Genomic DNA, 10,458 nt, shown 5'->3' on the forward strand with positions numbered 1-10,458 from the left:
CACCAAACCAGACACTATTGCATATGTCAGCAAGATTTTGCTGAAAGGACCCTGATATAGCTGTCTCTTGTGAGGCTATGCCAGTGCCTGGCAAATAGAGAAGTGGATGCTCACAGTCAGCTATTGGATGGAACACAGGGCTCCCAATGGAGGAGCTAGAGAAAGTACACAAGGAGCTGAAGGGGCCTGCAACTATATAGGTGGAACAACAGTATGAACTAACCTCTCATGTCTCTAGCTGCATATGTAGCAGAAGATGGCCTAGTTGGCTATCATTGGGAAGAGAGGTCTTGCAAACTTTATATGCCCCAGTACAGGAGAACACCAGGGTCAAGAAGTAGGAATGGGTGGGTAGGGGAGCACAGTTGGGGGAGGGCATAGGGGACTTTCGGGATAGCATTTGAAATGTAAATGAAGAAAATTTCTAATTAAAAATTGGAAAAAAAATGTTAACCCAGAGATATAATCTACAGCCACAAATTTAGTTTATATAGACAATTAACAATGAATACATAAGAGAATTGACTATGGTTTTGATAAATTTATTATTTTTCTGAAAACATTAAATATTCCCTATATCTTAAATTTTGCTGTTGAACTTCTTTTGAGGGTTTGCTGACCTTTTAATGAAAAGATGGCTGAAATTTTTTTCTCATACAGTATGACTCATACATTTAATTTTTCAGGAAAAGTTTTCATATTTTTATTATTGAAAATAATGGGACCAACAGTGGTTAGTAACCAATGGTCTGTATTCATATAGTGATTATTTTCTATGTTTATTGATTTTTACTATATATGAACAGCCTACAATATTGATATTTCAAATTTCAATGAAGTTACCACAAGCCTTTCTACCAATAAAAAAAGAGAAAGATTTGGTATGATAAATGAACAAGGTCACATTGTATTAATTTTCATAATAATTTAAATATGACATAACATCATATTTTTCTCTTTTTTTGCCGTAATGGTTTTTAAGATAGGAATTTATAATAGGAATATAAATACAGTCATCGGGCTTCTTCATCCTTGGAGCACACTGAGAGTACTTGCTGCTAATTCAATGTAATGAGTAACAGTTTCAGTGTCTACTAGAGAGTATTTCAATGTTGTATTTGGTAACTCTAATCTACATAAACACTAAAGACTAATTGGTTTTCAACTAAGAGGTAAACTAAAAGACACCTTTTTCAAAATGATAAAAAGTAAGGACCTAGAAAGTTCCCCTTTAAAAGATAAATGACGTCACTTACTCACTAATAAGTGGATATTAGCCAAAAGGTACAGAATACCCATGATAAACCTCACAGACTCAAAGAAGTTAAGCAAGAAGGAAGGCCCAAGAGAGGATGTTTGAATATTAACTAAAAGGGGGAACCAAATGGTCATAGGAGGCAGACTGAAGGAGGGAACTGATTGAGAGACAGGATGGAGAGGGGAATAGGGGGAGGGATCAGAAACAAGTATGGGGAGAGATAGGAGAGAGGCCCAAAAGACCAGCAGAATGAATGGAAATAGGCAGCTGCTGGGGTGGGGGAAATCTCTAGGAAGTCCCTGAGACCTGGGATGGAGAAAACTCCCCGGACTTAGTGTGGGTGACTTTAGCTAATATGTCAAACAGTGGGGATATGAAACCTGAAGAAACCACCTCCAGTAGCCAGACAGGAACCCAGTAGAGGGATGGGGACATCAAACCACGTACAAAACTATCAACCTTAAATTTGTATTGTTTAAAGGAAATGCAGGGACAAAGATTGAGTAGAGACTGAAGAAATCGCCAACCACTGACCAACCCAATTTGTGACCCATCCCACGAGCAGTCACCAATCCCTGACTCTACTACTAATGCTATGTTGTGCTTACAAACAGGAGCCTAGCATAGTTCTCCTCTGAGAGGCTCTACCTAGAAGCTGAGACACATGCAGATACACCCAGCCAAACTTTGGACAGAGTTTGGAGACCACTTTGGAAGAGTCAGGGGAAAGATTGAAGGTCCCGAAGGCAAGGGCAACCTCACAGGAAGACCAATAGTCTCTACTAACCCGAACCATTATGTGCTCCCAGAGACTAAGCTAACAACCAAAGAGTATACACAGGCTAGTCTGCGGCCTCTGGCAAAACAGAGGACAGCTTTGTCTTGCCCAGTTGGGAGAGAATGTGCCCAATCCTGCAGAGACTTGATGCACCAGGGTGCAGGTATACTGGAGGGGGTGGCACCCTCTCAGAAGTGAATGGGAAGGGTGGGGAGAGGAAGGAACCCAGGAAGGGGGACTGGGAGGGGAAGCAGCATTTGGGATGTAAATAAGTTAATTAAATATTATCAGAAAAAAAACTCTTTAATGTTAAATGTTAAAAGTCTAACAGGAAAAAGTAGAGAAAACATGATGTTAAATGGCATGATGATAATCAAAAAATAATTTACAAGTAAGAACGTAGCTTGCTGTTGATACAAATCTACTATCTGAAGGAAGATGTGAAATATTTTTATTACCCATAAATTTCACTATATTCCTTTATATTCAGTTCACTGCTATAGATAATACCCAGAAATCATTTGTGTGATTTCTAAATGTATAGTTTTTCATGTGTTACTCTGAACTCAAACAAAATGTAATTTATGCAGTGTTATGTATGTGTATTTTTATTTAGTAGATTTAGCAATTTTTAGTACAAATTCATGTCTGATTTATTAGACATCAAGATGCTGCTCGTTTTATTGTTACATTTTTTGAATTGTATATGTGTTTTAAGATATATTCAACCACAATAGATTGTTGTCATCCACCTCAATATTGTAAGCATTTAAATATAACTCTTCTTATGGACAAATACATTCTTCCTCTTGGGTAGATATCTATGAGGACAAATTATAGGTCCCACGTTATATTATCACATGGATATATTTTATATATTACATTTGAACTATTGAACTGCTTTCCAGTGGGACTTTGCATTTTGTCAACATTATATAAGGTTACTCTGAACCTTCATTATCAGTCACAATTGCTATGTTTTAGATAAACTTATTTGAGTGTAATAAAGTTGATTTGTGGGTTTTATTTGCATTTTCCTCATAAATGATGCTGTTGAACTCCTGGGATATACTATTTACCATGCATATATCTTCTGTGGTGACCTATATGCTCAATTTCTTTTCCATTATAAAAAATGAATAAAAATATTATTACAGAACTATAAGTGTGTGTGTATATATATATATATAAAATCTAAATATATTTATTTTAATGGATACATGATTTCAAAATATTTTTCTAAATCTGTATCTTATAATTGAAGTACATAGTTGAATACTTGCCATAAAAAAAGGGTATTTTGTGTCAAGAGTTAAGTGTGCATGGAGAGAGAGAAATTGGCAGGGAGCAGGAGGAAGGCACCAAAAGATTCATTAACCCAAAATTGACCAATGAGTCTGGTAGTCTCTGGGAAAACTAATTAAAATATAATCAAAACATGGTTTAAGAAATTGTCAAAGATTTAATAAAATATCATTTAAAAACAAATGTATTACTCCACAGCTCTGAATGCATTCTTGGAGGCCTGCCTGCACCAAGGACGATCAGGTCCCCTCACTGCAAGCCTGACAGTAGTAAGCAGTGCCATGTCCCATGCATTCCATTTTCCAGCCCACAACTCAGCCTGCCTTCTGGGAGGATGGCTGGGATAAGAGACAACCAGGTAAGGACCCATCCCTTTCCCCACCCCCCGCCTGCCTGCCAAGTCCCACTAAAGCACACTCAACAACAACAACAACAGTGGACTGCCCCATCTCCAGAGTTTCTGGGTCACAACTCTGCCTGTATTCCCAGAGGCCTGCTGGCACCAGTGACAACCAGGTGGCTAAAGGCCAGAAGAAGAATACAGTCAACAAGAACCAAAGCGTTATGGCACTATCAGAGCCTAATTATCCTACTATGGCAAGCACTGGATTGCCTAACACAGCTGAAGCACAAGAAAATGATCATCAATCCAATCTTACAAAGATGATAGAAGCCTTTAAAGAGTAAATGAATAAATCCCTTGAAGAAATATAGGAAAATAAAAGCAAACATGTGAAGGAAATAAATAATATTATTCAAGACCTGAAAATGGAAAAAGAAGCAATAAAGAAAACACAAACTGAGGGAATCCTGGAGATAAAAACCTAGGTAGGAAAACAGGAATTGCAGACCCAAGCATCAGGAGTATAATACAGGAGATGGAAGAGAGAGTTTCAGGTTCAGAAGATACTATAGAAGAAATTGATACAGCAAAGAAAATGACAAAACTAAAGTTTCTGAGAAAAAAAAAAAAAAACATTGAAGAAGAATGGGACACTATGAAAAGACCAAACCTAAGAATAATTGAAATTGAAAAAGAAGACCCCCAGTTCAAAAGGTCCAATAAATATTTTCAACAAAATAATGAAAGAATATTTTCCTCAACTAAAGAAAGAAGAGATGCCTATAAACATAAAAGAAGCTTACAGAACACGAAATACATTCGATTAAAAAGGAAACTCCTTCCACCACATAATAATCAAAACCGTAAATGTACAGAAAATGAACAAAGAATATTAAAAGGCAAAAGTGGGGAAAGACCATAAGAAGGCAGACCTATCAGAATTACACCCAACTTTTCAACAGAGACTCGAAAACCCACAAGAGCCTGGGAAGATAATTTGCAGTCTGAAAGATAACACAAATGCCAACTCAGACTATTAAACCTAGTAAAAGTTTCAATCACTATATATAGAGATAAGAAGATATTCCATGACAAAATCAGATTCAAACAATATGTATCCACAAGTCTAGCACTATAGAACACACTAGAATGGAGCTCCAACTTAAGAAGGAAATAATTTCACACCAGCAACATCAAAATAAAGGAAACACACACATAAAATACCACTAGGAACATCAAAATAACAGGAATTAACAATCGTTGGTCTTTAATGTCTCTCAAAATTATTAGAATCAATTCCCCAATGAAAAGACAAAGACTATCAGAATAGATGTAAAAAGAGGATCCATCATTCTGCTGCAAACAAGAAACAAACGTCAGCAAAAAAGTCAAGGGCTGAAAATGATTTTCTAAAGAAACAGACACAAGAAACAAGCTCTAATATCGAATAAAATAGATTTCTAACCAAAATTAATCAAAAGAGATGGGAAAAGACACTTCCTACTCGTCAACAGAAGAATCCACTAAAGATGAGGGCTCAATTATGAATATCTAGAAGAATCCACTAAAGATGATGGCTCAATTATGAATATCTATTTCCAAAATGCAGTAACACCTACATTAGTAAAGTCAAAAATTACTAAACTTAAGTCACTCAGTGAACTCCACACATTAATAGTGGTAGACTTAAATACCCATTCTTACCAAATGACAGGTCATTGAGACAGAAACTAAACAGAGAAATAATGAAACTAACAGAGGTTATGAATCAAATGAACCTAACAAACATCTACAAAATATGTCACCCCAAACTGAAAGAATACATGTTCTCAGCACCTCAGAGAACGTTCCTCAAAGTTGACCATAAACTAGGTCACAAAGCAATTCTCAGTAGACACAACCATGGGTAAAAACTGAACTTCAACAATAGAAACAACAAAAAGCCTACAATCTCATGGAAACAGAACAACTCTCTACTCAATGACTACTCAAGGAAAACTCAAGAGTAAATCAAAGGCTTTCTAGATTTAAACAAAATGATTGAACAGCATATCCAAACTTATGGAATACAATGAAATCAGTGCCAAGAGGAAATTTAATAGCACTAAGACCCTTCAAAATGAAACAAGTGAGATCTCATACTAGCAATATAATAGTACACATGAAAGTTCTAGAACAAAAGGAAAGAAACACTCTTAAGAGGAGTAGAAGGCAGGAGACACTCCAATAAGGGCTCAAATGGATAGATTAGGAACAATGAAACAAAGATTTGGTTCTTTGATAAAATCAAGAAGATGAATAAACCTGTAACCAAAGTAATTAAAAGGCTGAGAGAGAATATCCAAATTAAAATCAGAAATGACAATGGGACATAACAACAGATACCAAGGAAATCCAAAGAATCATAAAGTCTCACTTCAAAAACCTGTACTCCACAAAATTAGAACTCTCTAAAGGAAATGGATGAATTTCTTGATAGGTATCACTTACTAAATCTAAAATAAGGACATGTAAACAATCTAAATAAAACCACATAACCTCTAAAGAAATAGAAGCAGTTATTAAAAGTCTCTCAAGACAAAAAAAAAAAAAAAAAAAAAAAAAAAAAAAAAAACCAAAAAAAAAAACAGACTAATCTTTCTCCTGAACAATGATAAAAAAGATTCAATAAAATACTTGTAAACTCAATCCAAAAACACATCAAAAACATCATCCACCATGATAAAGTTGGCTTCATTCAAAAATTGCAGGGATGGGTCAACATACAGAAATCCATCAATATATTCCACCATATTGACAAACTGAAAGAAAATAAAACCACATGCTAATCTCATTAGATATTGAAGAAAGCCTTTGACAAAAATCTGAAACCCCTTCATGTTAAAAGTCTTGGAGGGGTTAGGGATTCAAGTCCCATACCTAAACACAATAAAAGGCCCTATATAGCAAGCCAATAGCTAATATCTGGACCCTTGAGGTCTTTCAAACACTGGACCACCAAACAGACAGCATACATCAACTGATATGATGCCCCAACACAAATAGAGTAAAGGACTTCTGGGTCTATGTTCATTCAGAGATGATGCACCTAACCCTCAAGAATTTTTCCTGTCTAAAGGAAATGCCGGGACAAAAATAGAGCAGAGACTAAAAGAAAAGCCATTCAGTGACCAGCCCAACTTGGGATCTGTCCCATGCACAGGAATCAAACCCTGACACTTCTACTGATGCTGTGTTTTGCTTGCAGACAGGAGCTTAGCATATCTGTCCTCTGATTGGCTCTACCAGCAACTAACTAAGACAATTGCACATACTTACAGCCAATCACTTTACTGAAGTGGAGCACTCCTATGGAAAAGTTAGGTGGAGGATTGAAGGAGCTGAATGAGGATTGTAATCCCATAGGAAGAACAACAGTATAAACTAACTCAGATTCCTCAAAGCTCCCAGAGGCTATCCCACCAACCAAAGAGCATACATGGGCTAGTCAGTGGCTCCTGGAACATATGTAGCAGAGGACTGCCTTGTCTGACCTCATTAGGAAAGAATGTGTATAATCCTGTAGAGACCTGACAAACTAGAGAAGGGAGATGTTGGGGTTGGTCAGGTAGGAGTGGGTGGATGGGTGAGGGGAGTCGGTTGGTTGGTTCGTGAGGGAGAATTTTCTCAGAGACAAAGGGGAGGGATGATGGTGTGAAGAACTCTGGGAGGAAGGACTGAGAAGGGGGCCAACATTTGGTATGTAAATAAATAAAATAATTTAAAAGATAAATTTAAAGTTCTTCATATTTGTTACAACATATTTTACTATAACACGTGTTCTGTTATAATGTGTAAAATTGCATTTGTTATAGTAAAATGCCTTTATAATGGCATCTATTTTACATGTTTTCCCAAACCTAGGTCATCCTTGGAATGCTGGTTTAGGACTCCTATTTTGTCTTTCTAATTGCATAGCTTTCCATGTAAGAAAGAAGAAGCTCACATACTTCAAAATTGATAAACAACTTGAGAAACAAGAGAAAAGACATCTATGAAAGACTCATTGGACTCTTCTAGCATATTCTAAGTAAACATCATTGCTATTCAATAGATTATTCTAAAATATTTACATTTAAAACATCTTTAAGATTTAATATGTCAGCAGATAAAAATGATAATAGCTGCTATTAATGGGATAATTGTTTTTGATGGGATCATGTTGCTTTCTTGTATGGGATTATTATTTACATCAGTCACTGGAAAGATATTGTGACATTAGTATTGTAATTTTCTTGATGGTGCCACAGAAACCTAGAGAAGTTGAATTAGTTGCCTAAGGTTGCACAACATCTGATAGCAGAAATGGTACTTAAATCTCAGACTTCCTAACTCGAACACCCTACTGCTTGCCACCATACTTCAAAGGATTGAAATAGCAGCTTAAAGCTAAGAGCACATTTGCTTTACTTAAGTAACACGATGCTAGAAGAACATCAAAGAAGGAAATTGCAAATTGCATATTAATGGTACAGGAAGCATTGATTTCTGTAGTCATAAAGAATCATGAAGCATGAATACTTAAATAACTGAAACTACTCTTGCCATCTAAATTTAAGAATAGCCCCTCCACAATTTCCTTTGTTCTTCCTAATTTGCTTATTACATGCATGGGTTCACTAACAGGACTCTGTGATTGCAGATTAAATTCGGGATATCAGAATTTATTAATTAAGCAGTCAGTCTCACATCAGTTCAAGTGTCTTTATTAGATTTTTCTCATCAGAGTCATCACAGGCTTACACCGAGGCAAGATTAAATGGCCACTGTGTTATAGAGATGAACATAATTTATCAAGTCTAGAAATACAAGCAGTATAGATGACTACAGGGAATAGTACAAAGAAAAAAATCAATCATATAAGCAAATATTAAGCTATGGTCTCTGAAGCCTTAAGCCACTCTATGGTAGTAAAATAAATACTTGGTAATACCTCAAAGATATTTGAAGCTACTGTTATGCTAAAAAGCGAAGACTTCCTCAGTTTGTAAGATTTCCCAGCAGGGCAGTGTTTCCTGTAAAGCCTGATATATATTCTGATAATTTATATTTAAATTGAATTAACCTTGCATGTGGTCCATGTGCTATTGACTAAAACATGTTTAAAGGGTCAGATGTGAAGCACTCTTGATGGTAACCATGGAATCCGTAAATATACAAATGTGGGCTCCAAGTTTTGTAGAGCATAATCTTATAGCCAAAGATACTTGATTAAAACCCATCATCCTCACCATGTTTGTGTCAACTTGACACAGCTGGAGCCCTTTGGAGAGATTGAACATCAGTTGATGAAATGGCTTCTGGGCAAACCTGTGGTACATTTTCTTGATGACTGTGAGAAAACCCAGGTTGCTGTGGGCAGTGCTCCTTGATTGTGTGTTCCTGGGTGGTAGAAGAAAGCATACTGAGTAAGCTATGGGGAAAAGACCAGTAAGCAATATTCTGGCAATTGTTTGTGCCTACAGTTTCCTGTCTCAAGTTACTGTTCCAACTTCCTTAATGATGGAATGTTACATGAATGATAAATAGCATTAACACCATTTTCCCTAATTTGCTTTGGGTTATGGTACTTTATCACAGCAATAGAAATCCTAAGGTACCCAATTTCAGCTAACAGACAGAAATTGATACCTGGGAGAACACACAGGTCTGATGGAGATCCCACAGACACTGATTATCCAAACTGATACAGAAATATATAACTACTGTGAATTTGGTAGAAAGATTCTGTAAGTCAAATGGAAACATTTCATCATAATCCAAAAGATGTGAAAGAACCAAATGCTGTTTATAGGAAAACAGAGGAGGGAGCAAAGCCTGGAACAGAAGTTTGTTGTTGTTGTTGTTTTAATAAAAACATAAATGTACTATTAATTAATGAATATGAAGAACTAGATATTGACAAGAAATACTTTCTTATAGTTCAATATATATAATAGCACAATGAATTTTAAATGGTTTTCATAAGTGAACATGAGTCATTTTTATCAACTTCAAAAAGGTTTCCGTTAAAACAAAAATGAACAAATTCATATACTGTTGCATATACGAACCAAAAGAGCCTGAATGCTAGAATCAAGATCTGCTATCCAAGTGAACAAAGCAAGAATAATTTTGTCTTCAAAGGCTTTAATTCTATTTGAGTATGCTGAAGTAATTCTGTTTTTAAAAGCCTTGATTCTGTTTGCGTATGCTGAACATCATAGGAGCATTTGCCTCCGTGTTTGAAAATTTATATTTAGTACTTGTCTTCTAAACTGAGAATTTGAGGGGAGAGTTGAGCACTATTCATCTTCATGTCTCTGGTGCTTGGCATTGTGCATGGAATATAGCTGAAGCTTGATGTTTTTTAAAATAAATTGAATAAAATATGAATGAATAAATAGAAGCGTGAAGAAAAGCAATGCTGTACTTCATAAAGCAGAATGGATCCTGAAAAAAAGAAATGTTCCTTTGGCTCTGCGTTTCGCAACATTGCTGTGGTGTCGGTACACCTTTCGAGGAGACTAAATGCAGCCGCTATACATTCCCTCCTCACTGCCCACACCATCAGGGTACTGGGCTCAAGGGAAACTCAAATGTACCACTGAGGGGAGGCAGAACGCAGGCTAAGATGGTGGCCCCAGCCTGTATGGTGCAGACCTGGGGCCGAGGCTGTTGCTCTCAAGCTCCTGTGCACCAAGATAGCTCTGAGAACCCTGAGATGAAAACCAAAGTCCTGGGACTGGCCATGAA

The sequence above is a fragment of the Mus pahari genome, chromosome 13 (assembly GCF_900095145.1).
Source record: "Mus pahari chromosome 13, PAHARI_EIJ_v1.1, whole genome shotgun sequence".
NCBI classification, from domain to species: domain Eukaryota; kingdom Metazoa; phylum Chordata; class Mammalia; order Rodentia; family Muridae; genus Mus; species Mus pahari.